Raw genomic sequence first — 25,886 nt, 5'->3', positions numbered from 1 at the left:
GGTGTCCTTTAATGTTGATCCCAAAATATGGTGATTTACTAACCTGGCTCAGATCCCTCTTCTTTTGCAAAATCACTGTCCCACCTTCTTCCAAGCAAATAACTTGATATTCCATTACTTCATTCTTGTCCATATTTATTTTTTGTTGAATGAGATTTTTGTTGAAGAAGGTGAATTATGTACTTACTGCGCTAACCATTCTTTTGAGCACGGTAAGAAAATCACTTACTGCGGTTACTGCCGGCAGTAACTATTCTCGTTCCCAGCGGATTGGGCAGTAACCATTTTCCCGCTAGGAACGGAAATAGTAACCATTCGGTTACTACAGTAAGTCCCTGGAACACACCCAAAATGAGTATTGCAATTTGAAGAAATCAAATTTGTGAAATTATAGTATAATAGTCTATATACCCCCATAAAACTTCTGGAACAGGAAATACCGAAGAATAATATAAAGGTAGTTGCTGGCCTTTAATTAAAGCTTATAAAATAGGCCTATATAGGCTATTCTTTTTTTGTGCATTTGCTAAAAACTTAAAGGTCTAAAATCCAATTTGAGGCAATTTACTGTTCTTACACCTTCCCAGAGTGTGTGTTTGGCCTGGATTTGAAGAAATCAAATTTGTGAAATTATAGTATAATAGTCTATATACCCCCATAAAACTTCTGGAACAGGAAATGCCAAAGAATAATATAAAGGTAGTTGCTGGTCTTTAATTAAAGCTTATAAAATAGGCCTATATAGGCTATTCTTTTTTTGTGCATTTGCTAAAAACTTAAAGGTCTAAAATCCAATTTGAGGCAATTTACTGTTCTTACACCTTCCCAGAGTGTGTGTTTGGCCCTGGATTCATTGCTGGAAGTAGCTAAATTAGAATTCTACCTTGATCAGTAGACTTGATATGATCAATGAATGAATTTATAGGGCAAGGTTTATATTAATAGACAATTCAAGTAGCTAAGAAAAAACTTGGTAAAATTCTAGTTAATTGAATTCTTGCTATCTCAGAAAGGGTTTAGGTTAGTAAAATGAAACTTTCAGGGATGGGTCTACAGGCTAAAGTATGTCCCAGGAAGGTGTTTTAAAGTACCCACCTCCACTCCTTCTCCCTCTAGAGGGCCCTGAAATTTGCCTACATGATAGGTCTACACCTATTGAAATTTTGACAAAACAACATTTTACCTTAAGTTTCAGTTACTAGTTGCTTTTTCTCTGCCTTTAGTTCTGAAAATGCAATTCCTGTTATTTGAGCAGAATTTTGAGCCATATCAATGTTTTTTTTTCAAAATTTAGGAAATGTATTTGCACATCTTTAAAACCTTATAAAATGGAATCAAGCAAAGTTATGAAGCTGAAAACAATTTGTTGTACTTGAATTAATCAGAAGATCTATTTTGCAAGGTTTCACTTTTATAACACACATATTTTCAAAGGTCAGCGCCCTCTAGAGGGAGAAGGAGTGGAGGTAGTTGCTTTAAAATACCTTCCCAGGACATACTTTAGTCTGTAGATTCATCCCTGAAAGTTTCATTTTCCTAACCTAAACCCTTTCTGAGATAGCAAGAAGTCAATTAACAAGAATTTTACCAAAAAACTTACCTCTTTAGTCAGAATTGCATCCTGAATCCAAATTTATCATTTGTTTTTTGCATTTGAAATGTTCTTTACCCCCACCCCTGTATACCTATCAGGGTATATGTTTCAACATTTGAGGGGGGAGAGGGGGGGGTAAAGTTCAAATTACTTCTATAGTCAGAATTATATCCTGATACCATATTTAATGTTCATTTTTATGAGAAATGAACTTTGCCCCCACTTCCTGAATGTGCAAATATATATCCTGAATTGCTATATATAGGGATGGGCTTAAAGTTCATTTACAATACAAATGGATATTAGATTCAGATTTAGGATACAATTCAGACTACAGCAGTAAGTTTATTTCTTAGGTTACCTGAATAGTCTGTTAATATAAACCTAATCTGAATTAATATATGCAAGATTCCACAACTGATGTAGAGAAAATTTGTATACAGTAGGCCTAGGCCTGCTTGATTCCTTTTTTGGTATTAGCATACACTTAGGCTGGATCAAAAGGGCAACATTATAAAGTTCTAAAAACAACTTTTGAAAATCTTAAACTTTTACCTCATTTAAAAAACATGTTTTTCCCTCATGCAAATAACAACAGGTAGAATAGTAGAGAATTTAGGGTTACCTACACATGATAATGTTGAAATGTTTTTCTTTATGGGCTATCTGAACTAGCCTATAGAATATTGTCATTTACTGCTAGCCTAGCCTGTGTAGAATGCAGTATAAAGTGAAATAGCCTGTACACCAATATGTTTTCTCATTAGCCTTTGGAAAACAAATAAAGTCTTGCAGATGACTTTATTAGTCATACTTGTATAAGACAACCCATATAAGTTTATACAGATAATTTTTTATACCTTCCACTATTACCAAGCATTCTAAATGTACCCATATAGACCTAGATGTCTCATTCTATTATTTATTTCATCAATATCTCATTCTGTTATTTAGTAATATAGCCTAGATAAAGTCAAACAGATGACTTTTGGTTTTTCTTTGTATAAATGATGCACTGAAAATTTCATACAGAAGACAGTGAATCATAAGGAGAAAACTAAAGGTCTAAAAGTTATCTCTATGATTTTTTATTGTTTTCTCTATGTAGAAGTAGGACATTATGGTGTCTTCTACATGATATTTTTGGTTTTCATCTGTATGGCCTTGTTTATTTTGCTTTATAATAGAATAAGATATTAAAAGGCCAAATGTGTGACTTTTTGTAGGCTGCTCTGTAATGGCCTAAGGTAAAAAAAAAACTTTCCTTGTGAGATTTAGGCTGCTCTATAATAGATAGTGCAAAAAGGTCATTCCTATGACTTTTATTATTTTTCTTTTATATAGAAGTGGGACAGAATAATATATTCTGTAATCTTAGTGCATCATATATATACAGAGCAAAAACCACAAAAAGTCATTTGTATGGCTTTATTTATATTGCTTTATAATAGAATGAGACATTAAAAAGTCATCTGTATGACTTAATGTTGTCTGCCTTATAATAGTACAAGGTATATATAGTCATCTGTATCATTCTCTATAACTAGAGAAAACAGAATAATGTATTTTGCTCCACTTTATAGTGCTTTCTAAATAAGAATAAATTACAAACTAGAATTATAACTATAAATAGTGAAAACTAGAGAATATTATAACTAGAGAAAACAGAATAATGTATTTTGCTCCACTTAATAGTGCTTTCTAAATAGGAATAAAGTACAAACTAGAATTATAACTATAAATAGTGAAAACTAGAGAATATTATAACTAGAGAAAACAGAATAATGTATTTTGCTCCACTTAATAGTGCTTTCTAAATAAGAATAAATGACAAACCATGATGCTAAATGTTTAAAGGACCAGTGACTATAATGGTCCAATATTACAAACCTGAGATTTTATCTAAGACATAGAAGTTTGTTTAAAACTTCAATGAATATTCTGGTTATGTATCCAGGTGTTTTCCTCAGCAAAACATATGTTTAAATAAATTGAGAGTTATATCAGAATTCAATTATTAAATTAAAAAAGTCTGCTCTGTAATGGCATAAGGTATAAAAAGTTATCCTTGTGAGATTTAGGCTGCTCCATAATTGTATAGTGCAAAAATGTCATTCATATGACTATTATTATTTCTTTTATACAGAAGTGGGACAAAATAATGTATTCTGTTATTTTAATGCATCATATATAATCAAGGAGAAAACAACAAAAAGTCATTTGTATGGCTTCATTTATATTGCTTTATAATAGAATGAGACATTAAAAAGCCATCTGTATGACTTTATGTTGACTACCTTATAATAGTACAAGGCATGTATAGTCATCTGTATCACTTTTTATCATTCTTTAAAACTAGAGAAAACAGTTTGCTCCACTTAATAGTGCTTTCTAAATAAGAATGAATTACAAACTAGAATTGTAACTATAACTAGAGAAAACAGTATTATTATGTATTATACAGTATGTATTATGTTCCACTTAATAGTGCTTTCTAAATAAGAATAAGAATTAATGACAAACCAAGATACTAAATGTGTAAAGGATGAGTGACTATAATGGTCCAATATTACAAACCTGAGAGTTTATCTAAGACATATAAGTTTGTTTAAAACTTAAATGAATATTTTGGTTATGTATCCAAGTGGTTTTCTCAGCAAAACATATGTTTAAATAAATTGAGACTTTTATCAGAATTCAATTACTAAATTAAAAAAAAAAGTCACAGAATTGTTAGGCTACTTCAGCTGAGTTTAACCAAGACTGAAGATAATACAACACTAAACAAGGTAACTCATTCAGATAAGTGTAGATCATGAATATACTTTTAGTGTAATTTTGCTTTTTTTAGCTCCTAATCTAAAAAGTTTTTTTTTGTAATGAGCTCATCAGTAGGTTATTTATTAGCTGTTGGTTTCTGTTAAGTCATTCTTAACTGAATTTGTTCATAGAATATTGAGTGAGTACTCCCCCAAATACATATTCTAAAACAATCTAATTATAGCTCAAGTTTAATTTCTATTGCCTCACAAACAACCTGTTTAATTTCTAAATAATTGCTAATGAGGAAGGTGTTTTCTTAAAGCATTGCTTGGCTAGGGTTTTAAAAAATAGGGCTGCTTAGGTCAGAATGAATGGAATTAGGTAAATACTTAGGCTACATTTTAGCAAAATATAGCTATGATGAAAAAAAATATCACCTTATCCTTTTTGTTATATCTTTCCAAATTCAATTGTGTTTAGGGTGTGGGGGTTACATTTTGAGCCCTTAAAGGGGCTAAGTAGGATGAAAACAGCTAACAATAAACAAAAGTGAAAAATATTAGGCATTTTTTTTAAGTAAGGTCTGTTTGAACATATACACAATGAAATATTATTTCAAAAAAGTAAATTTATTTTCAGAAATTAAATACTGTACTTTATTTTTTTTAAATAGTTGTCAAGTTTGTTCCCTACCAACTTTGCATACTTCACAGCTAATTTTGAAATATACTTTTCATAAAGACTTGCCACCTACTCTGATAACCAAGAGTTCACTGTTGTTTACACATCCTTGTAGTGGTTGCCACTGAGGTGGAGGAATAGATGGGCAGTGCTCAGTGCAAGATCAGGTCTTTAGAATGAGGGGGTCTAAAATTCCTAGCCAAAAATGTCCCAACAAACTACAGGTCTGATCTGCAGTGTTAGGTATTGTATTGTCATAGAGAAGGACAATTCCCTTTTTCAGTTGGCAATATCTTTTGTTTTGAATTATGCTCCATAGCTCTCTCATGGTTTGGCAGTATGTTTCTGCATTGTTAGTGGTTCCTTGATGTATGAAGGGGGCCAATACTGATACCATGATTTTGTGCTGGAACAGATCCATTTGACCTTTACCTTTATGAATGAGTTTGCATGTCTATTCCATGCTCTGTTACTTTGGTTTGGTTGTGATATGCTTAACCCATGTTTGGTCTCCAGTTAAAGGCTGACCCAAGAAGCCATCACATTCTTTGTGATAATAAGTCAAGAACTGCATTGCACACTTAAATATTTGGTTTTTGTGGTTTTCTCTTAGGAGTTTATGGACCTAATGGGGGCACAGTTTTCAAAACTGTAGGTACCCAGAAGCAATTTTGTAAAGCGTCCTGTGGTGGCGCAGTGGATTTGACCTTAGCTTGGTAATACCGGACCCAGAGATCGAATCACGCTGCAGGGCCGACGCAGGGACCTTAGCAGTCAAGAAGCGTCGTTAATTCTTAAATAATAATAATAATAAATAATTTTGTAAAGCATTCATGTCAACAACCCAGAAAATTTGTTTGACAGACCTGTTATTGTCAATCACCTGTTCTCACAAATGTTTGCTTAAACTAAAACCACCAAATTGTTTTCAATCAAAGAAAGTTGACCAGTACCATACTCAATGTGGATGTTGTCAGGGCCATCTTTGAATTCTTGTACCCACTGCTTTTGCTCATTGGGCACCCTGTGCAGTGTATCACTGTACCCTCTGTGAATTTGTTGATGAATTTTTGCTGCACCCAGGATGCTTTCTGACAATTCTGTATTAGTGAGTAAGCCTTACATACAGAAGGAAAGTTGATTGCCTTAAACATTTTGTATTTAATAATTGTATTTAATGTATTTAAAGAAATTTGTATAAGCAAAATTGTATTTGTGCTAAAACTAAGCACAGTTGCTTCCAAGACATGCTGGTACGTGTCACATGTGCTTGTTGTGGTACTTGCATGAACTATTAGTGTCTACAATAAAGTGAACCTCAATATAAAAAAAATTATTATAAAGACTAATGAAAATGTTAATTTCCATTTTTCAATCAACTACAAATGACCATTTTTGTAGTTAAACTTTTTGTTGCTATGGGCTGTTTTGAGCTTCTTTAAGGGTTCATAATTTAACTTTCCCTAGAAGCAACTATTGGATTTAGAAAGAGCATAAAAAAGCATCAAGTGATTCATTCACTTGAATCTTAGCCAAGTTATGAGAAAATTAAAAAAATTACCAAGAATTATGAAGACAATCAGAATATAAAGCCTTGGTTATATCCTTTGTATTGCTGCAGGTATTTTCCTAGTTTTTAGGGGATTCTACTCACATAAAAATTGTTGCAGTTACATAATATTTGATGAACTTCTATTTGGCAAGTAACTGGGGTTTTGTTTTTCCAGAATTTAAGAAATTCATGGGTTTAAATTACTATTAAATACTACATATCATACATTTTATTTTGTGTGCTCACAAAATTTTTAAGTTTGTTGAAGTAATGGTTATGAGTGCTTTAAGTTTAGTTTAAAAAAATATTGTATTTTTTTGCAAATCTTATTTTGTGTAATTTCTTTTACAGAGGACAACCCATGGGCATTGAGCCAAAATATTCATTTGAACATATTTGGCTATCTTAGATAGATAGTTTTATATGTATATATAAATTTTACTAACTTTTTTTAAAAGTTAGTTGTATACTAACTTTGTATAGTTTTATATGCTGTTGTTTTTACTAACTTTTGTCTTTCCTATTGGCACTTTACTTTACCACAATCCTTCCTATCATTCAAATATATAGGCTAGCTCAAATTATGTATTTTCCTGTTTCTTGATTATCTCACACCTTTGTTCAAATAGACTTAGCAGCAAAAAAGCAACATCAAGGGCATCTAAAAAAAGAAAATTTCCCAGAAAATATATAATTTAGGCCATATTTGCGCTTTTAAGGAAGGGAGGGGGGAGAGTTAAAATAAAGAAAAGAATGATTATCAATGATAGCATAATAGGATGTTTGAAGTTGTTTTCAGAATTTTAGAGTGCTTACTTTTGAGTGATACTGACTCCACCCTGCACTAATCCTTTTTTTGGGTTTCTACATGTGTTCAAGCAATGGTAACTGCTTGTGACAAGGTAAGGTTGGACCCTACTTGGAGGAGCTTCTCTCTAACCTTTGCTGATGAAATTCCACATACGAATCTGTCTCTAATCATTTCCTCTGTAATAGCTGTCGTCGTATATGCACATTCACGAGCCAATTTGGTTATGTATTGCTCAACTGATTTGTTATCTCGCTGGTCATGCTTATGAAAAAGGTACCTTGAGAAGACAGTGTTGCTTTTTGGGTTGAAGTGAATGGTTGGGTTCAGTGAGGTTGGGTTCAGTGAATTTGTTTATATATGATTGAATTTTATCTTGCTCTTCTGTTGTGAATGTAAAGGTACTTGAGATGTCTCTTCCTTTATCACCAAGCCAAATTAGTAAGAAGGCGCACTAGACTTTTTCAGTTTTTTTCACTCAGGGGGCCTTCAAACATCAGAGTTGCTTTTTAAATCTTTTCCATGCTTCTTTAAGATTGTCACTTGTCCAGTCCATTGTTGGGTAAGGAACACTGATTTCCATTCTTTTTTACGAGGCTTCTGATACCATGTAAAAATTATGACCTTTTATTTGAATATGTGCTAGAAACCCAGGTCACCTAGAATAGAAAGGTGAGTTAGAATGTTACAGAGGATAGCAAAGGTAAACAAATAATAGACTGATTAATTAAGGAGTTTTGAGAGCAGTTAGGGTTAGGTTGCATCATTTATATAGAAGTCTCTTGAACTTTATATATCATTTATATAGAAGTTCAAGAAACTTCTATATAAAGATTTCTGTTCTGATGTCAAAATATTATGCAGCTGAACATTGAGGGAAAGACCTTTGTCCTACCTCATTATTGAACATTATAACCTGTCTCTGTGCTTGTTGTTTGCATTCATCATTAAACACATCTCAATTTTTAACTTTTGAATACACTTTGCGTTTTGTCTTACTTTTCTAGCCTTAACAATGCAATTTTAAGATTTCCGTTCTTGTGTCAAAATATTGAGCTGCTGAACATTGAGGGAAAGACCTTTGTCTTTCCCTCAATGTGGGTCAGAAGGTGTAGCTGCTGCACTAACAAGTTTTGAATCATTAGCATTACGAGTAAGGAGATTCAAGAGAACATTGGGTGCATCTTTTATTTAGAAGTTGAAAAGATTGAAAAAGACTAAGATTATACTGCATTTTCCAAGATAATGTTCAAGTTCAAGGCTAAATGTGGGTCCAAGATTAGGCCTCCACTGTGATCTATCAGTGTATTTGAAATTTTGAGAAATTTATAGGATTAAGTTATTTGAGATAGTCTCATGCTTACTAGAAGTATTTGACAAGTCCAATGTTGAAGCATTTCACTTTCTAGGTGTATGATAAAGATTTTACATTGATTTAACTGTTACAGTAGTGATTAGCTATCACTTAGTGAAGGATATGAAAAAGAATTAGTGAATACATTGATGAAATCCGAATAGCCAAAATTTTTGTCTCCACTCTGTTGGCTAAAGTTAATAAATGCATTCCTTGCCATATTCTGCATTTGTTTTTGTTTTGTCTTTTTTACTATCTTCCTTAAATATTTTTTGTTTGTGCCCAAGATCATTCTGTTTTTATGGCACTTGGTATTAACCAAGTGACATATAGCAATTGCCAATTCTGTTGGTCTGTCTGTCTGTCGGTCCTGGTTTTGCTACTTTAGGCACTTCCAGGTAAGCAAGGACGATGAAATTTGGCAGGCGTATCAGGGACGGGACCAGCTTAAATTAGAAATAGTCGTTTTCCCAATTTGACCATCTGGGGGGAGTGGGGGGCCGGTTAATTAGGAAAAAATAGAAAAAAATGAAGTATTTTTAACTTATGAATGGGTGATGGGATCTTAATGAAATTTGATGTTTGGAATGATATTGTGTCTCAGAGCTCTTACTTTAAATCCCGACCGGATCTGATGACATTGGGGGGAGTTGGAGGGGGGAAACCTAAAATCTTGGAAAACACTTAGAGTGGAGGGATCGGGATGAAACTTGATGGGAAAAATTAGCACAAGTCTCAGTCTGGATTCCAATATAATGTATTATGCATTCCACAGTATGCTATATGTATAGGCGTAATATGAATTACACCAGACAAAAAAGAAGAAGTGAAATTGGCTAGTAACTCTGTTTTACTTACAGGCCAACTACTAAGAGCTGTTAATAGGGCTATCAATAAGCAGGAATTTAAGGACTTCAGCATCAAAAGACGACCTAAATTGATAAAAAGAACAAGTGGAGTTTTGAGATCTTCAATCTTGTTAGAAGGTGATTTTTTGATCTTATTATTATGATTATTTTATTACATATAATCATTAGTTTATAGTACAGTCAATTTGGTAGACACTTCTACTTCGGTTGGATAGATAAACAACGAAAAGAAAATACTACTGTAAAGTACTCTCTCAACTACTTTACTGCAAATTGTGACTCGCTATTTCTCTGTGCTTTCTTCTTGAGAGTCTTATGGTAGCGTTGGCCTACAATCTGGGGTTCGACCGGTAGAGGATGTCAAGTGTCTCTAACTTTTATAAAGTTTGTGTGTCGAGTATATAAAAAATGTTTATTTACACATATAATACATTAAATGTACGCACGACGAGGACAGAAAACAGAATAAGAACTGAATAAAATAATCTAAAACGTTGGCTTATATACACTGAAACAAGGAAACAAACATTGAAGCATGTGACAGGAACTGACCTATTTTAATCTGTCAGTTCCTGCAAATATTCGGAATTTATAATAATAATGTAATCATTTAGGAAGTGGGAATTTCATAGAACTTAATTATGATTAAGAATTTAACTATGTATCTAACCTACTTTCACTAATTTCAAAGTTTACACTACTAATAAAACTTTTATTTAATTACATACCACAAGTTGCTATTGATCAAAATCCCTAAAATAAATGAACACCTATTGAAAAATATATCATTGTGTTTTTCAAATCTTCAAACACAATCAATTGATTTTATCAACTAATTTTATTGATTAATTTTTAATTAAAGAATGGTTTAAAAATATGTGTCAAAATGGAAAGAAAGAACAGAATCTGATTCACTGGAACTTATCGTGTTTTTTGAAATGAAATAATTTTATTAATAGTTTTTAAGTCTATATCTGGGAATATTAAGGGGCGCATTAATTTGGGAATATTAAGGGGATAGGTGGAACAGTTCGTGGGGTTTATATAATAGCTAGTATTATCCGGCTAATATACTCAAAACTTGTTTTACATGTTCTGTTACTGCTCTTCTATAGCTGTACTTTATAAAACTACAAAAAAAAATTAGTTTGTAATTCATAAATGGTGGTTCAACAAAAATGGCAGGTTTGAATTTAACACATATTTAAACAACATTTACGATTTTTTGCCTCAAATATTAACCTGGAAAACGAAATCACAATATCAAACACACAGTATCAAAACAATAGTATCAAATCACAAAAACAAATCGCAGTATCAAAACAACGTCAGTGATTAAAAAAAAAACAAAAAACAAGCAAATACGCTACTGGCAGTTACAACATATAAAACTTAGGGGATTTTTAAATTCTGTTTCCAAAACCCTTTAGAAAGTTTCTTTTAAATTAATTTTCTTGTTTCCTTCCATTTTCAACGACATGTCAAGATACTTTTTAAACAACATATTTATTCATATGATTTGCCTTATTTCACATTTACATAATGTTATAGGCCTGATAACCTGAGTAAGCTAACCCATCCCCTTGACGGAGCAATATGTAGCCCACTATATATGTTCCTGCTATAATTTAAAATTTTTATTTTGTTGCTTGAAATTTATACTTTGTTATTCTTGTGCCTTTAGTAAAGAGCCATATAGCTTTGATGTATTCCTGTTTCTCTTTTTTTTTTTCTCATAAAGCCATTTCATATGGAATGGGTGGCTGTATGAACTTCAGTGAGGGTGATTTGAATGGAAAGTTCTAGTGTGTTTTTTAAGAGTCAAAAGTGATTGAAGGGCAACCAGCCCCCTCCAATTCCTTTCTTTCCTCAATCACGTCTGAGGAAAATTTATAGAATGGCAGTTGTTCAAAATAGCCCAAAGGTTAAATAAATGCCTCCAGAGCTCACGTAAACCCCCAGAGCAATATCATAGGATTTACTGAGGATATTAAGTTGAAACTTTCAGGGTATGCTGAGGGGATGCAAATAGCGATCTGAAAGTGACCGGAGATCACCCCTCTTCCCTTTCAGTTGTCTTAAAATCCTACAATGGCTTTTAAAAGTATATTCAATTTTCAACGGAATGAGCCATTTTCCTTTAAACAGACTGAAGGGGCAAACCTCCAAGCTTTGACAAATTCAATTTCACTTTTGGGCATTCTCACCTTTCCTTTTCAAAGGAAACTTTCTTTGGATGTTTCCCATCCAACTAAAAACAACACAGACAGCATCAGGTACAAGTGACCTTCTACTTAGCCTACATACCAAAGGGAAAAGCAAACATCTCTATACTATAATTTACCTCCAACCTGCCTAATGTGCAAATATATAGCCGAAATCATGTAGTTCCAATGTATTCTGTCACCTGTTACCTTTTCCCCCATTCTTGCTTTGTTACAGTTGCTTCAATTAATAGGGAGTTAAAGGTTGAGGGATAGATTGGCAGAATCAATGGGAAGCATGTAACCTCAGCTATATATATTTTTGAAGGTCATCAAAGATCAGGGCCCTCTAGAGCAAGAATGAGTAGAGATGTGTACTTTGAAATACCTTCCCGGGACATACTTTAGCCTGTAGACCCATCCCTGAAAGTTTCATTTTCCTAACCTAACCCCTTTCAGTGATAGCAAGAAGTCAATCAACTAGAATTTTACTGGATAAAATTACCATCCTTTGAAATAGACTCTGAATAGTCTACCCTAGCCTACTTCTTCAATAGGATTAAAGACAGTCTCAGAATAATGGTTTGGCAGCCCATAAATCCTCAACTTATCTGTAATACTTCACCTAGGCCTGTTTACAGAGCCTAAAAGGAGTTAATGCTTAAAATGCTACCATGTGGCAATTTAATGGAGCCTCAATGTTACCTGGAAGAAGTCAATCCTTAGAATGATTCCAAATGGCAATTTAAGGTAATAATTATGCCTGGATATGCCAGAAAACATGGAAATCTTTAAATTAAATGATACGTTTTTCATTGATTTAACCTACTTGCTAATAGATAGCATACTACTCAGGGTGTCCTTTAATGTTGATCCCAAAATATGGTGATTTACTAACCTGGCTCAGATCCCTCTTCTTTTGCAAAATCACTGTCCCACCTTCTTCCAAGCAAATAACTTGATATTCCATTACTTCATTCTTGTCCATATTTATTTTTTGTTGAATGAGATTTTTGTTGAAGAAGGTGAATTATGTACTTACTGCGCTAACCATTCTTTTGAGCACGGTAAGAAAATCACTTACTGCGGTTACTGCCGGCAGTAACTATTCTCGTTCCCAGCGGATTGGGCAGTAACCATTTTCCCGCTAGGAACGGAAATAGTAACCATTCGGTTACTACAGTAAGTCCCTGGAACACACCCAAAATGAGTATTGCAATTTGAAGAAATCAAATTTGTGAAATTATAGTATAATAGTCTATATACCCCCATAAAACTTCTGGAACAGGAAATGCCGAAGAATAATATAAAGGTAGTTGCTGGCCTTTAATTAAAGCTTATAGAATAGGCCTATATAGGCTATTCTTTTTTTGTGCATTTGCTAAAAACTTAAAGGTCTAAAATCCAATTTGAGGCAATTTACTGTTCTTACACCTTCTCAGAGTGTGTGTTTGGCCCTGGATTCATTGCTGGAAGTAGCTAAATTAGAATTCTACCTTGATCAGTAGACTTGATATGATCAATGAATGAATTTATAGGGCAAGGTTTATATTAATAGACAATTCAAGTAGCTAAGAAAAAACTTGGTAAAATTCTAGTTAATTGAATTCTTGCTATCTCAGAAAGGGTTTAGGTTAGTAAAATGAAACTTTCAGGGATGGGTCTACAGGCTAAAGTATGTCCCAGGAAGGTGTTTTAAAGTACCCACCTCCACTCCTTCTCCCTCTAGAGGGCCCTGAAATTTGCCTACATGATAGGTCTACACCTATTGAAATTTTGACAAAACAACATTTTACCTTAAGTTTCAGTTACTAGTTGCTTTTTCTCTGCCTTTAGTTCTGAAAATGCAATTCCTGTTATTTGAGCAGAATTTTGAGCCATATCAATGTTTTTTTTTCAAAATTTAGGAAATGTATTTGCACATCTTTAAAACCTTATAAAATGGAATCAAGCAAAGTTATGAAGCTGAAAACAATTTGTTGTACTTGAATTAATCAGAAGATCTATTTTGCAAGGTTTCACTTTTATAACACACATATTTTCAAAGGTCAGCGCCCTCTAGAGGGAGAAGGAGTGGAGGTAGTTGCTTTAAAATACCTTCCCAGGACATACTTTAGTCTGTAGATTCATCCCTGAAAGTTTCATTTTCCTAACCTAAACCCTTTCTGAGATAGCAAGAAGTCAATTAACAAGAATTTTACCAAAAAACTTACCTCTTTAGTCAGAATTGCATCCTGAATCCAAATTTATCATTTGTTTTTTGCATTTGAAATGTTCTTTACCCCCACCCCTGTATACCTATCAGGGTATATGTTTCAACATTTGAGGGGGGAGAGGGGGGGGTAAAGTTCAAATTACTTCTATAGTCAGAATTATATCCTGATACCATATTTAATGTTCATTTTTATGAGAAATGAACTTTGCCCCCACTTCCTGAATGTGCAAATATATATCCTGAATTGCTATATATAGGGATGGGCTTAAAGTTCATTTACAATACAAATGGATATTAGATTCAGATTTAGGATACAATTCAGACTACAGCAGTAAGTTTATTTCTTAGGTTACCTGAATAGTCTGTTAATATAAACCTAATCTGAATTAATATATGCAAGATTCCACAACTGATGTAGAGAAAATTTGTATACAGTAGGCCTAGGCCTGCTTGATTCCTTTTTTGGTATTAGTATACACTTAGGCTGGATCAAAAGGGCAACATTATAAAGTTCTAAAAACAACTTTTGAAAATCTTAAACTTTTACCTCATTTAAAAAACATGTTTTTCCCTCATGCAAATAACAACAGGTAGAATAGTAGAGAATTTAGGGTTACCTACACATGATAATGTTGAAATGTTTTTCTTTATGGGCTATCTGAACTAGCCTATAGAATATTGTCATTTACTGCTAGCCTAGCCTGTGTAGAATGCAGTATAAAGTGAAATAGCCTGTACACCAATATGTTTTCTCATTAGCCTTTGGAAAACAAATAAAGTCTTGCAGATGACTTTATTAGTCATACTTGTATAAGACAACCCATATAAGTTTATACAGATAATTTTTTATACCTTCCACTATTACCAAGCATTCTAAATGTACCCATATAGACCTAGATGTCTCATTCTATTATTTATTTCATCAATATCTCATTCTGTTATTTAGTAATATAGCCTAGATAAAGTCAAACAGATGACTTTTGGTTTTTCTTTATATAAATGATGCACTGAAAATTTCATACAGAAGACAGTGAATCATAAGGAGAAAACTAAAGGTCTAAAAGTTATCTCTATGATTTTTTATTGTTTTCTCTATGTAGAAGTAGGACATTATGGTGTCTTCTACATGATATTTTTGGTTTTCATCTGTATGGCCTTGTTTATTTTGCTTTATAATAGAATAAGATATTAAAAGGCCAAATGTGTGACTTTTTGTAGGCTGCTCTGTAATGGCCTAAGGTAAAAAAAAAACTTTCCTTGTGAGATTTAGGCTGCTCTATAATAGATAGTGCAAAAAGGTCATTCCTATGACTTTTATTATTTTTCTTTTATATAGAAGTGGGACAGAATAATATATTCTGTAATCTTAGTGCATCATATATATACAGAGCAAAAACCACAAAAAGTCATTTGTATGGCTTTATTTATATTGCTTTATAATAGAATGAGACATTAAAAAGTCATCTGTATGACTTAATGTTGTCTGCCTTATAATAGTACAAGGTATATATAGTCATCTGTATCATTCTCTATAACTAGAGAAAACAGAATAATGTATTTTGCTCCACTTTATAGTGCTTTCTAAATAAGAATAAATTACAAACTAGAATTATAACTATAAATAGTGAAAACTAGAGAATATTATAACTAGAGAAAACAGAATAATGTATTTTGCTCCACTTAATAGTGCTTTCTAAATAAGAATAAAGTACAAACTAGAATTATAACTATAAATAGTGAAAACTAGAGAATATTATAACTAGAGAAAACAGAATAATGTATTTTGCTCCACTTAATAGTGCTTTCTAAATAAGAATAAATGACAAACCATGATGCTAAATGTTTAAAGGACCAGTGACTATAATGGTCCAATATTACAAACCTGAGATTTTATCTAAGACATAGAAGTTTGTTTAAAACTTCAATGAATATTCTGGTTATGTATCCAGGTGTTTTCCTCAGCAAAACATATGTTTAAATAAATTGAGAGTTATATCAGAATTCAATTATTAAATTAAAAAAGTCTGCTCTGTAATGGCATAAGGTATAAAAAGTTATCCTTGTGAGATTTAGGCTGCTCCATAATTGTATAGTGCAAAAATGTCATTCATATGACTATTATTATTTCTTTTATACAGAAGTGGGACAAAATAATGTATTCTGTTATTTTAATGCATCATATATAATCAAGGAGAAAACAACAAAAAGTCATTTGTATGGCTTCATTTATATTGCTTTATAATAGAATGAGACATTAAAAAGCCATCTGTATGACTTTATGTTGACTACCTTATAATAGTACAAGGCATGTATAGTCATCTGTATCACTTTTTATCATTCTTTAAAACTAGAGAAAACAGTTTGCTCCACTTAATAGTGCTTTCTAAATAAGAATGAATTACAAACTAGAATTGTAACTATAACTAGAGAAAACAGTATTATTATGTATTATACAGTATGTATTATGTTCCACTTAATAGTGCTTTCTAAATAAGAATAAGAATTAATGACAAACCAAGATACTAAATGTGTAAAGGATGAGTGACTATAATGGTCCAATATTACAAACCTGAGAGTTTATCTAAGACATATAAGTTTGTTTAAAACTTAAATGAATATTTTGGTTATGTATCCAAGTGGTTTTCTCAGCAAAACATATGTTTAAATAAATTGAGACTTTTATCAGAATTCAATTACTAAATTAAAAAAAAGTCACAGAATTGTTAGGCTACTTCAGCTGAGTTTAACCAAGACTGAAGATAATACAACACTAAACAAGGTAACTCATTCAGATAAGTGTAGATCATGAATATACTTTAAGTGTAATTTTGCTTTTTTTAGCTCCTAATCTAAAAAGTTTTTTTTTGTAATGAGCTCATCAGTAGGTTATTAGCTGTTGGTTTCTGTTAAGTCATTCTTAACTGAATTTGTTCATAGAATATTGAGTGAGTACTCCCCCAAATACATATTCTAAAACAATCTAATTATAGCTCAAGTTTAATTTCTATTGCCTCACAAACAACCTGTTTAATTTCTAAATAATTGCTAATGAGGAAGGTGTTTTCTTAAAGCATTGATTGGCTAGGGTTTTAAAAAATAGGGCTGCTTAGGTCAGAATGAATGGAATTAGGTAAATACTTAGGCTACATTTTAGCAAAATATAGCTATGATGAAAAAAAATATCACCTTATCCTTTTTGTTATATCTTTCCAAATTCAATTGTGTTTAGGGTGTGGGGGTTACATTTTGAGCCCTTAAAGGGGCTAAGTAGGATGAAAACAGCTAACAATAAACAAAAGTGAAAAATATTAGGCATTTTTTTTAAGTAAGGTCTGTTTGAACATATACACAATGAAATATTATTTCAAAAAAGTAAATTTATTTTCAGAAATTAAATACTGTACTTTATTTTTTTTAAATAGTTGTCAAGTTTGTTCCCTACCAACTTTGCATACTTCACAGCTAATTTTGAAATATACTTTTCATAAAGACTTGCCACCTACTCTGATAACCAAGAGTTCACTGTTGTTTACACATCCTTGTAGTGGTTGCCACTGAGGTGGAGGAATAGATGGGCAGTGCTCAGTGCAAGATCAGGTCTTTAGAATGAGGGGGTCTAAAATTCCTAGCCAAAAATGTCCCAACAAACTACAGGTCTGATCTGCAGTGTTAGGTATTGTATTGTCATAGAGAAGGACAATTCCCTTTTTCAGTTGGCAATATCTTTTGTTTTGAATTATGCTCCATAGCTCTCTCATGGTTTGGCAGTATGTTTCTGCATTGTTAGTGGTTCCTTGATGTATGAAGGGGGCCAATACTGATACCATGGTTTTGTGCTGGAACAGATCCATTTGACCTTTACCTTTATGAATGAGTTTGCATGTCTATTCCATGCTCTGTTACTTTGGTTTGGTTGTGATATGCTTAACCCACGTTTGGTCTCCAGTTAAAGGCTGACCCAAGAAGCCATCACATTCTTTGTGATAATAAGTCAAGAACTGCATTGCACACTTAAATATTTGGTTTTTGTGGTTTTCTCTTAGGAGTTTATGGACCTAATGGGGGCACAGTTTTCAAAACTGTAGGTACCCAGAAGCAATTTTGTAAAGCGTCCTGTGGTGGCGCAGTGGATTTGACCTTAGCTTGGTAATACCGGACCCAGAGATCGAATCACGCTGCAGGGCCGACGCAGGGACCTTAGCAGTCAAGAAGCGTCGTTAATTCTTAAATAATAATAATAATAAATAATTTTGTAAAGCATTCATGTCAACAACCCAGAAAATTTGTTTGACAGACCTGTTATTGTCAATCACCTGTTCTCACAAATGTTTGCTTAAACTAAAACCACCAAATTGTTTTCAATCAAAGAAAGTTGACCAGTACCATACTCAATGTGGATGTTGTCAGGGCCATCTTTGAATTCTTGTACCCACTGCTTTTGCTCATTGGGCACCCTGTGCAGTGTATCACTGTACCCTCTGTGAATTTGTTGATGAATTTTTGCTGCACCCAGGATGCTTTCTGACAATTCTGTATTAGTGAGTAAGCCTTACATACAGAAGGAAAGTTGATTGCCTTAAACATTTTGTATTTAATAATTGTATTTAATGTATTTAAAGAAATTTGTATAAGCAAAATTGTATTTGTGCTAAAACTAAGCACAGTTGCTTCCAAGACATGCTGGTACGTGTCACATGTGCTGAATGTGGTACTTGCATGAACTATTAGTGTCTATAATAAAGTGAACCTCAATATAAAAAAAATTATTATAAAGACTAATGAAAATGTTAATTTCCATTTTTCAATCAACTACAAATGACCATTTTTGTAGTTAAACTTTTTGTTGCTATGGGCTGTTTTGAGCTTCTTTAAGGGTTCATAATTTAACTTTCCCTAGAAGCAACTATTGGATTTAGAAAGAGCATAAAAAAGCATCAAGTGATTCATTCACTTGAATCTTAGCCAAGTTATGAGAAAATTAAAAAAATTACCAAGAATTATGAAGACAATCAGAATATAAAGCCTTGGTTATATCCTTTGTATTGCTGCAGGTATTTTCCTAGTTTTTAGGGGATTCTACTCACATAAAAATTGTTGCAGTTACATAATATTTGATGAACTTCTATTTGGCAAGTAACTGGGGTTTTGTTTTTCCAGAATTTAAGAAATTCATGGGTTTAAATTACTATTAAATACTACATATCATACATTTTATTTTGTGTGCTCACAAAATTTTAAAGTTTGTTGAAGTAATGGTTATGAGTGCTTTAAGTTTAGTTTAAAAAAATATTGTATTTTTTTGCAAATCTTATTTTGTGTAATTTCTTTTACAGAGGACAACCCATGGGCATTGAGCCAAAATATTCATTTGAACATATTTGGCTATCTTAGATAGATAGTTTTATATGTATATATAAATTTTACTAACTTTTTTTAAAAGTTAGTTGTATACTAACTTTGTATAGTTTTATATGCTGTTGTTTTTACTAACTTTTGTCTTTCCTATTGGCACTTTACTTTACCACAATCCTTCCTATCATTCAAATATATAGGCTAGCTCAAATTATGTATTTTCCTGTTTCTTGATTATCTCACACCTTTGTTCAAATAGACTTAGCAGCAAAAAAGCAACATCAAGGGCATCTAAAAAAAGAAAATTTCCCAGAAAATATATAATTTAGGCCATATTTGCGCTTTTAAGGAAGGGAGGGGGGAGAGTTAAAATAAAGAAAAGAATGATTATCAATGATAGCATAATAGGATGTTTGAAGTTGTTTTCAGAATTTTAGAGTGCTTACTTTTGAGTGATACTGACTCCACCCTGCACTAATCCTTTTTTTGGGTTTCTACATGTGTTCAAGCAATGGTAACTGCTTGTGACAAGGTAAGGTTGGACCCTACTTGGAGGAGCTTCTCTCTAACCTTTGCTGATGAAATTCCACATACGAATCTGTCTCTAATCATTTCCTCTGTAATAGCTGTCGTCGTATATGCACATTCACGAGCCAATTTGGTTATGTATTGCTCAACTGATTTGTTATCTCGCTGGTCACGCTTATGAAAAAGGTACCTTGAGAAGACAGTGTTGCTTTTTGGGTTGAAGTGAATGGTTGGGTTCAGTGAGGTTGGGTTCAGTGAATTTGTTTATATATGATTGAATTTTATCTTGCTCTTCTGTTGTGAATGTAAAGGTACTTGAGATGTCTCTTCCTTTATCACCAAGCCAAATTAGTAAGAAGGCGCACTAGACTTTTTCAGTTTTTTTCACTCAGGGGGCCTTCAAACATCAGAGTTGCTTTTTAAATCTTTTCCATGCTTCTTTAAGATTGTCACTTGTCCAGTCCATTGTTGGGTAAGGAACACTGATTTCCATTCTTTTTTACGAGGCTTCTGATACCATGTAAAAATTATGACCTTTTATTTGAATATGTGCTAGAAACCCAGGTCACCTAGAATAGAAAGGTGAGTTAGAATGTTACAGAGGATAGCAAAGGTAAACAAATAATAGACTGATTAATTAAGGAGTTCTGAGAGCAGTTAGGGTGCATCATTTATATAGAAGTCTCTTGAACTTTATATATCATTTATATAGAAGTTCAAGAAACTTCTATATAAAGATTTCTGTTCTGATGTCAAAATATTATGCAGCTGAACATTGAGGGAAAGACCTTTGTCCTACCTCATTAATGAACATTATAACCTGTCTCTGTGCTTGTTGTTTGCATTCATCATTAAACACATCTCAATTTTTAACTTTTGAATACATTTTGCGTTTTGTCTTACTTTTCTAGCCTTAACAATGCAATTTTAAGATTTCCGTTCTTGTGTCAAAATATTGAGCTGCTGAACATTGAGGGAAAGACCTTTGTCTTTCCCTCAATGTGGGTCAGAAGGTGTAGCTGCTGCACTAACAAGTTTTGAATCATTAGCATTACGAGTAAGGAGATTCAAGAGAACATTGGGTGCATCTTTTATTTAGAAGTTGAAAAGATTGAAAAAGACTAAGATTATACTGCATTTTCCAAGATAATGTTCAAGTTCAAGGCTAAATGTGGGTCCAAGATTAGGCCTCCACTGTGATCTATCAGTGTATTTGAAATTTTGAGAAATTTATAGGATTAAGTTATTTGAGATAGTCTCATGCTTACTAGAAGTATTTGACAAGTCCAATGTTGAAGCATTTCACTTTCTAGGTGTATGATAAAGATTTTACATTGATTTAACTGTTACAGTAGTGATTAGCTATCACTTAGTGAAGGATATGAAAAAGAATTAGTGAATACATTGATGAAATCCGAATAGCCAAAATTTTTGTCTCCACTCTGTTGGCTAAAGTTAATAAATGCATTCCTTGCCATATTCTGCATTTGTTTTTGTTTTGTCTTTTTTACTATCTTCCTTAAATATTTTTTGTTTGTGCCCAAGATCATTCTGTTTTTATGGCACTTGGTATTAACCAAGTGACATATAGCAATTGCCAATTCTGTTGGTCTGTCTGTCTGTCGGTCCTGGTTTTGCTACTTTAGGCACTTCCAGGTAAGCAAGGACGATGAAATTTGGCAGGCGTATCAGGGACGGGACCAGCTTAAATTAGAAATAGTCGTTTTCCCAATTTGACCATCTGGGGGGAGTGGGGGGCCGGTTAATTAGGAAAAAATAGAAAAAAATGAAGTATTTTTAACTTATGAATGGGTGATGGGATCTTAATGAAATTTGATGTTTGGAATGATATTGTGTCTCAGAGCTCTTACTTTAAATCCCGACCGGATCTGATGACATTGGGGGGAGTTGGAGGGGGGAAACCTAAAATCTTGGAAAACACTTAGAGTGGAGGGATCGGGATGAAACTTGATGGGAAAAATTAGCACAAGTCTCAGTCTGGATTCCAATATAATGTATTATGCATTCCACAGTATGCTATATGTATAGGCGTAATATGAATTACACCAGACAAAAAAGAAGAAGTGAAATTGGCTAGTAACTCTGTTTTACTTACAGGCCAACTACTAAGAGCTGTTAATAGGGCTATCAATAAGCAGGAATTTAAGGACTTCAGCATCAAAAGACGACCTAAATTGATAAAAAGAACAAGTGGAGTTTTGAGATCTTCAATCTTGTTAGAAGGTGATTTTTTGATCTTATTATTATGATTATTTTATTGCATATAATCATTAGTTTATAGTACAGTCAATTTGGTAGACACTTCTACTTCGGTTGGATAGATAAACAACGAAAAGAAAATACTACTGTAAAGTACTCTCTCAACTACTTTACTGCAAATTGTGACTCGCTATTTCTCTGTGCTTTCTTCTTGAGAGTCTTATGGTAGCGTTGGCCTACAATCTGGGGTTCGACCGGTAGAGGATGTCAAGTGTCTCTAACTTTTATAAAGTTTGTGTGTCGAGTATATAAAAAATGTTTATTTACACATATAATACATTAAATGTACGCACGACGAGGACAGAAAACAGAATAAGAACTGAATAAAATAATCTAAAACGTTGGCTTATATACACTGAAACAAGGAAACAAACATTGAAGCATGTGACAGGAACTGACCTATTTTAATCTGTCAGTTCCTGCAAATATTTGGAATTTATAATAATAATGTAATCATTTAGGAAGTGGGAATTTCATAGAACTTAATTATGATTAAGAATTTAACTATGTATCTAACCTACTTTCACTAATTTCAAAGTTTACACTACTAATAAAACTTTTATTTAATTACATACCACAAGTTGCTATTGATCAAAATCCCTAAAATAAATGAACACCTATTGAAAAATATATCATTGTGTTTTTCAAATCTTCAAACACAATCAATTGATTTTATCAACTAATTTTATTGATTAATTTTTAATTAAAGAATGGTTTAAAAATATGTGTCAAAATGGAAAGAAAGAACAGAATCTGATTCACTGGAACTTATCGTGTTTTTTGAAATGAAATAATTTTATTAATAGTTTTTAAGTCTATATCTGGGAATATTAAGGGGCGCATTAATTTGGGAATATTAAGGGGATAGGTGGAACAGTTCGTGGGGTTTATATAATAGCTAGTATTATCCGGCTAATATACTCAAAACTTGTTTTACATGTTCTGTTACTGCTCTTCTATAGCTGTACTTTATAAAACTACAAAAAAAATTAGTTTGTAATTCATAAATGGTGGTTCAACAAAAATGGCAGGTTTGAATTTAACACATATTTAAACAACATTTACGATTTTTTGCCTCAAATATTAACCTGGAAAACGAAATCACAATATCAAACACACAGTATCAAAACAATAGTATCAAATCACAAAATCACAAAAACAAATCGCAGTATCAAAACAACGTCAGTGATTAAAAAAAAAACAAAAAACAAGCAAATACGCTACTGGCAGTTACAACATATAAAACTTAGGGGATTTTTAAATTCTGTTTCCAAAACCCTTTAGAAAGTTTCTTTTAAATTAATTTTCTTGTTTCCTTCCATTTTCAACGACATGTCAAGATACTTTTTAAACAACATATTTATTCATATGATTTGCCTTATTTCACATTTACATAATGTTATAGGCCTGATAACCTGAGTAAGCTAACCCATCCCCTTGACGGAGCAATATGTAGCCCACTATATATGTTCCTGCTATAATTTAAAATTTTTATTTTGTTGCTTGAAATTTATACTTTGTTATTCTTGTGCCTTTAGTAAAGAGCCATATAGCTTTGATGTATTCCTGTTTCTCTTTTTTTTTTCCTCATAAAGCCATTTCATATGGAATGGGTGGCTGTATGAACTTCAGTGAGGGTGATTTGAATGGAAAGTTCTAGTGTGTTTTTTAAGAGTCAAAAGTGATTGAAGGGCAACCAGCCCCCTCCAATTCCTTTCTTTCCTCAATCACGTCTGAGGAAAATTTATAGAATGGCAGTTGTTCAAAATAGCCCAAAGGTTAAATAAATGCCTCCAGAGCTCACGTAAACCCCCAGAGCAATATCATAGGATTTACTGAGGATATTAAGTTGAAACTTTCAGGGTATGCTGAGGGGATGCAAATAGCGATCTGAAAGTGACCGGAGATCACCCCTCTTCCCTTTCAGTTGTCTTAAAATCCTACAATGGCTTTTAAAAGTATATTCAATTTTCAACGGAATGAGCCCCATCAGAAGTTTCTACGACCGCCCTTGTAAAGAATGATAGTACATTGAAGTCCGCTGAACCTTTAATATAGGCAAAGCTAGTGGATTGCCTCTGTTTCAGCACGGTAAAAATTGCTAAAATCCATCATATATTTCACTTGTGTTGAGTTTAATTTTACCATCACCCAATTATTTGACTGATTCAATTAAGTTTGGTGCTTTGATTGTAGTGTAATCTCTTATGTTGTCCATGAATAACTTCTTACTCTGATCATAACTACTCCAACATTCGAGTCTACGTGTCCCTTGAAGCCTACTAGGAAAAAAGAACGATATATCCCCCGAAAACTTTGGATTGATGATGAAGTTGTTGAAGCAATAAATGCTCGGAACGCTTGCTTCTTCACAAGTTTAAATGACATTGAATGACAGGGGACATTGAAGGCCACTGAACCTTTATTTTAGCCAAAGCTAGTGCATTGCCTCTGTTTCAGCTCTGTAAAATTCGCTAAATTCTATCTTCTATTTCACTTGTGTTGAGTTTTATTTTACTAACACGCAAATTATTATGTTGCCATGAATTATGTTAACCCAAGAATAACCATCCTCCTATAAAAAATAAAAATTTTCAAACAGATCATGGTACAAAAACTCCAAGCCAGGAGTAAGTCGTCCGTATACTAACCAAAACTCTGAAAAGGGGAATTTTTATGCTAATAGATATATCAGAAGACTGGGCTCAAACCATACTCCGTCAGAAAATTAATCAGATTTGGCATATCAGAGAACTCTATTGTAGAAGTTACAAGCCCCCATCTAAAAACTGTGGAAGATGGTGTTTTGTTTCCTAGAAGTAAAACTATGGATGCGTGTTTGTTTTTTCCAAGAGATTATTGTATCAAACCAGTGGTAATAGTATACTAGAAGTTCATTCTAACGGAAATAAAAAATTGTAGTGTTCAATTTAAGTGACCAAAGAGATTGGAGGGCAACTACCCCCTTCCCACCATCCTTTGTCTTTATGTACATTTAATAAAAGTTTTGATATTCTTTTGATTCAGTATAATTGAAAGGTAGGCTGCTATAATCATGCCTTTGGGATGATATGGCCCCTTCATAGTTCCTTGGGGAAGGACCGTAAGATGTGCAATTCGTCCACTGTTTGAATATAGTGTTTGTCACTGGAAAGACGCAGTGCTCAACCACAAAGGCGGTTAAATTCGAATGTGAAGTATTGTAAAAGAAATTTAAGGTGATGTGGTACCTAAAACTTATTGCTCGATTTTCAGTCTTTCTTGTCAGTGAATTTGTCTAAGACAAAGTTCAAGTAGCTACCTCTCCAGGGAGCTCTCCAGGGAGTTATCAAGATTAATCAGGAATTTGGGGATTGACTAGTAAGAAAAGTTGACATTTGCTAATGAGTGAGTGAAAGAACGTTTGTGTTTGCTAGTGCATCACACTTTGATTGAAAAAAGTACAAGAGAAGGAATCTTGATTGAACTGATAATATTATGAAATGACGGAAATTATATCGGATGGATAATATTTCGAGGGGTAACCGTTTAGAGAGGGAATCAACTGGGAGGGGGATACAATAGCCAGAAAAGTCTTAATGCATAAACAACTACAAAAAGTCATTGAAAGTTGAATTCAAAAGTATTTTTTTTGTGTAGGAGAGCGGATAATTATTTGAACACCATAAACAACTTTGAGATTTTCG

At 33.0% G+C, this 25,886-nt stretch overlaps 1 protein-coding gene across 6 annotated transcripts in view; it reads left to right on the top strand.

Moving 5' to 3' along the window:
* Positions 1-314: 314 nt before the first annotated feature.
* Positions 315-25,886, top strand: part of LOC136040170 (uncharacterized) — a 101,347-nt gene continuing 75,775 nt past the window's right edge. For 2 of the 6 annotated variants that reach the window (XM_065724303.1, XM_065724305.1), the window contains exons 1-2: positions 12,901-13,137; positions 22,039-22,164. The gene's annotated coding sequence lies outside the window, so the exon portion shown is untranslated. Of the gene's footprint in view, positions 458-9,612; positions 9,739-12,900; positions 13,138-22,038; positions 22,165-25,886 lie in introns of those variants that run through there. The other 4 variants (XM_065724306.1, XM_065724304.1, XM_065724302.1 and 1 more) reach the window with 4 other exon arrangements.

This window comes from Artemia franciscana, chromosome 20 (genome assembly GCF_032884065.1).
Source record: "Artemia franciscana chromosome 20, ASM3288406v1, whole genome shotgun sequence".
NCBI lineage: Eukaryota > Metazoa > Arthropoda > Branchiopoda > Anostraca > Artemiidae > Artemia > Artemia franciscana.
The sequence above is the reverse complement of the archived record's forward strand: the minus strand, read 5'-3'. Positions and strand labels throughout refer to the sequence as shown.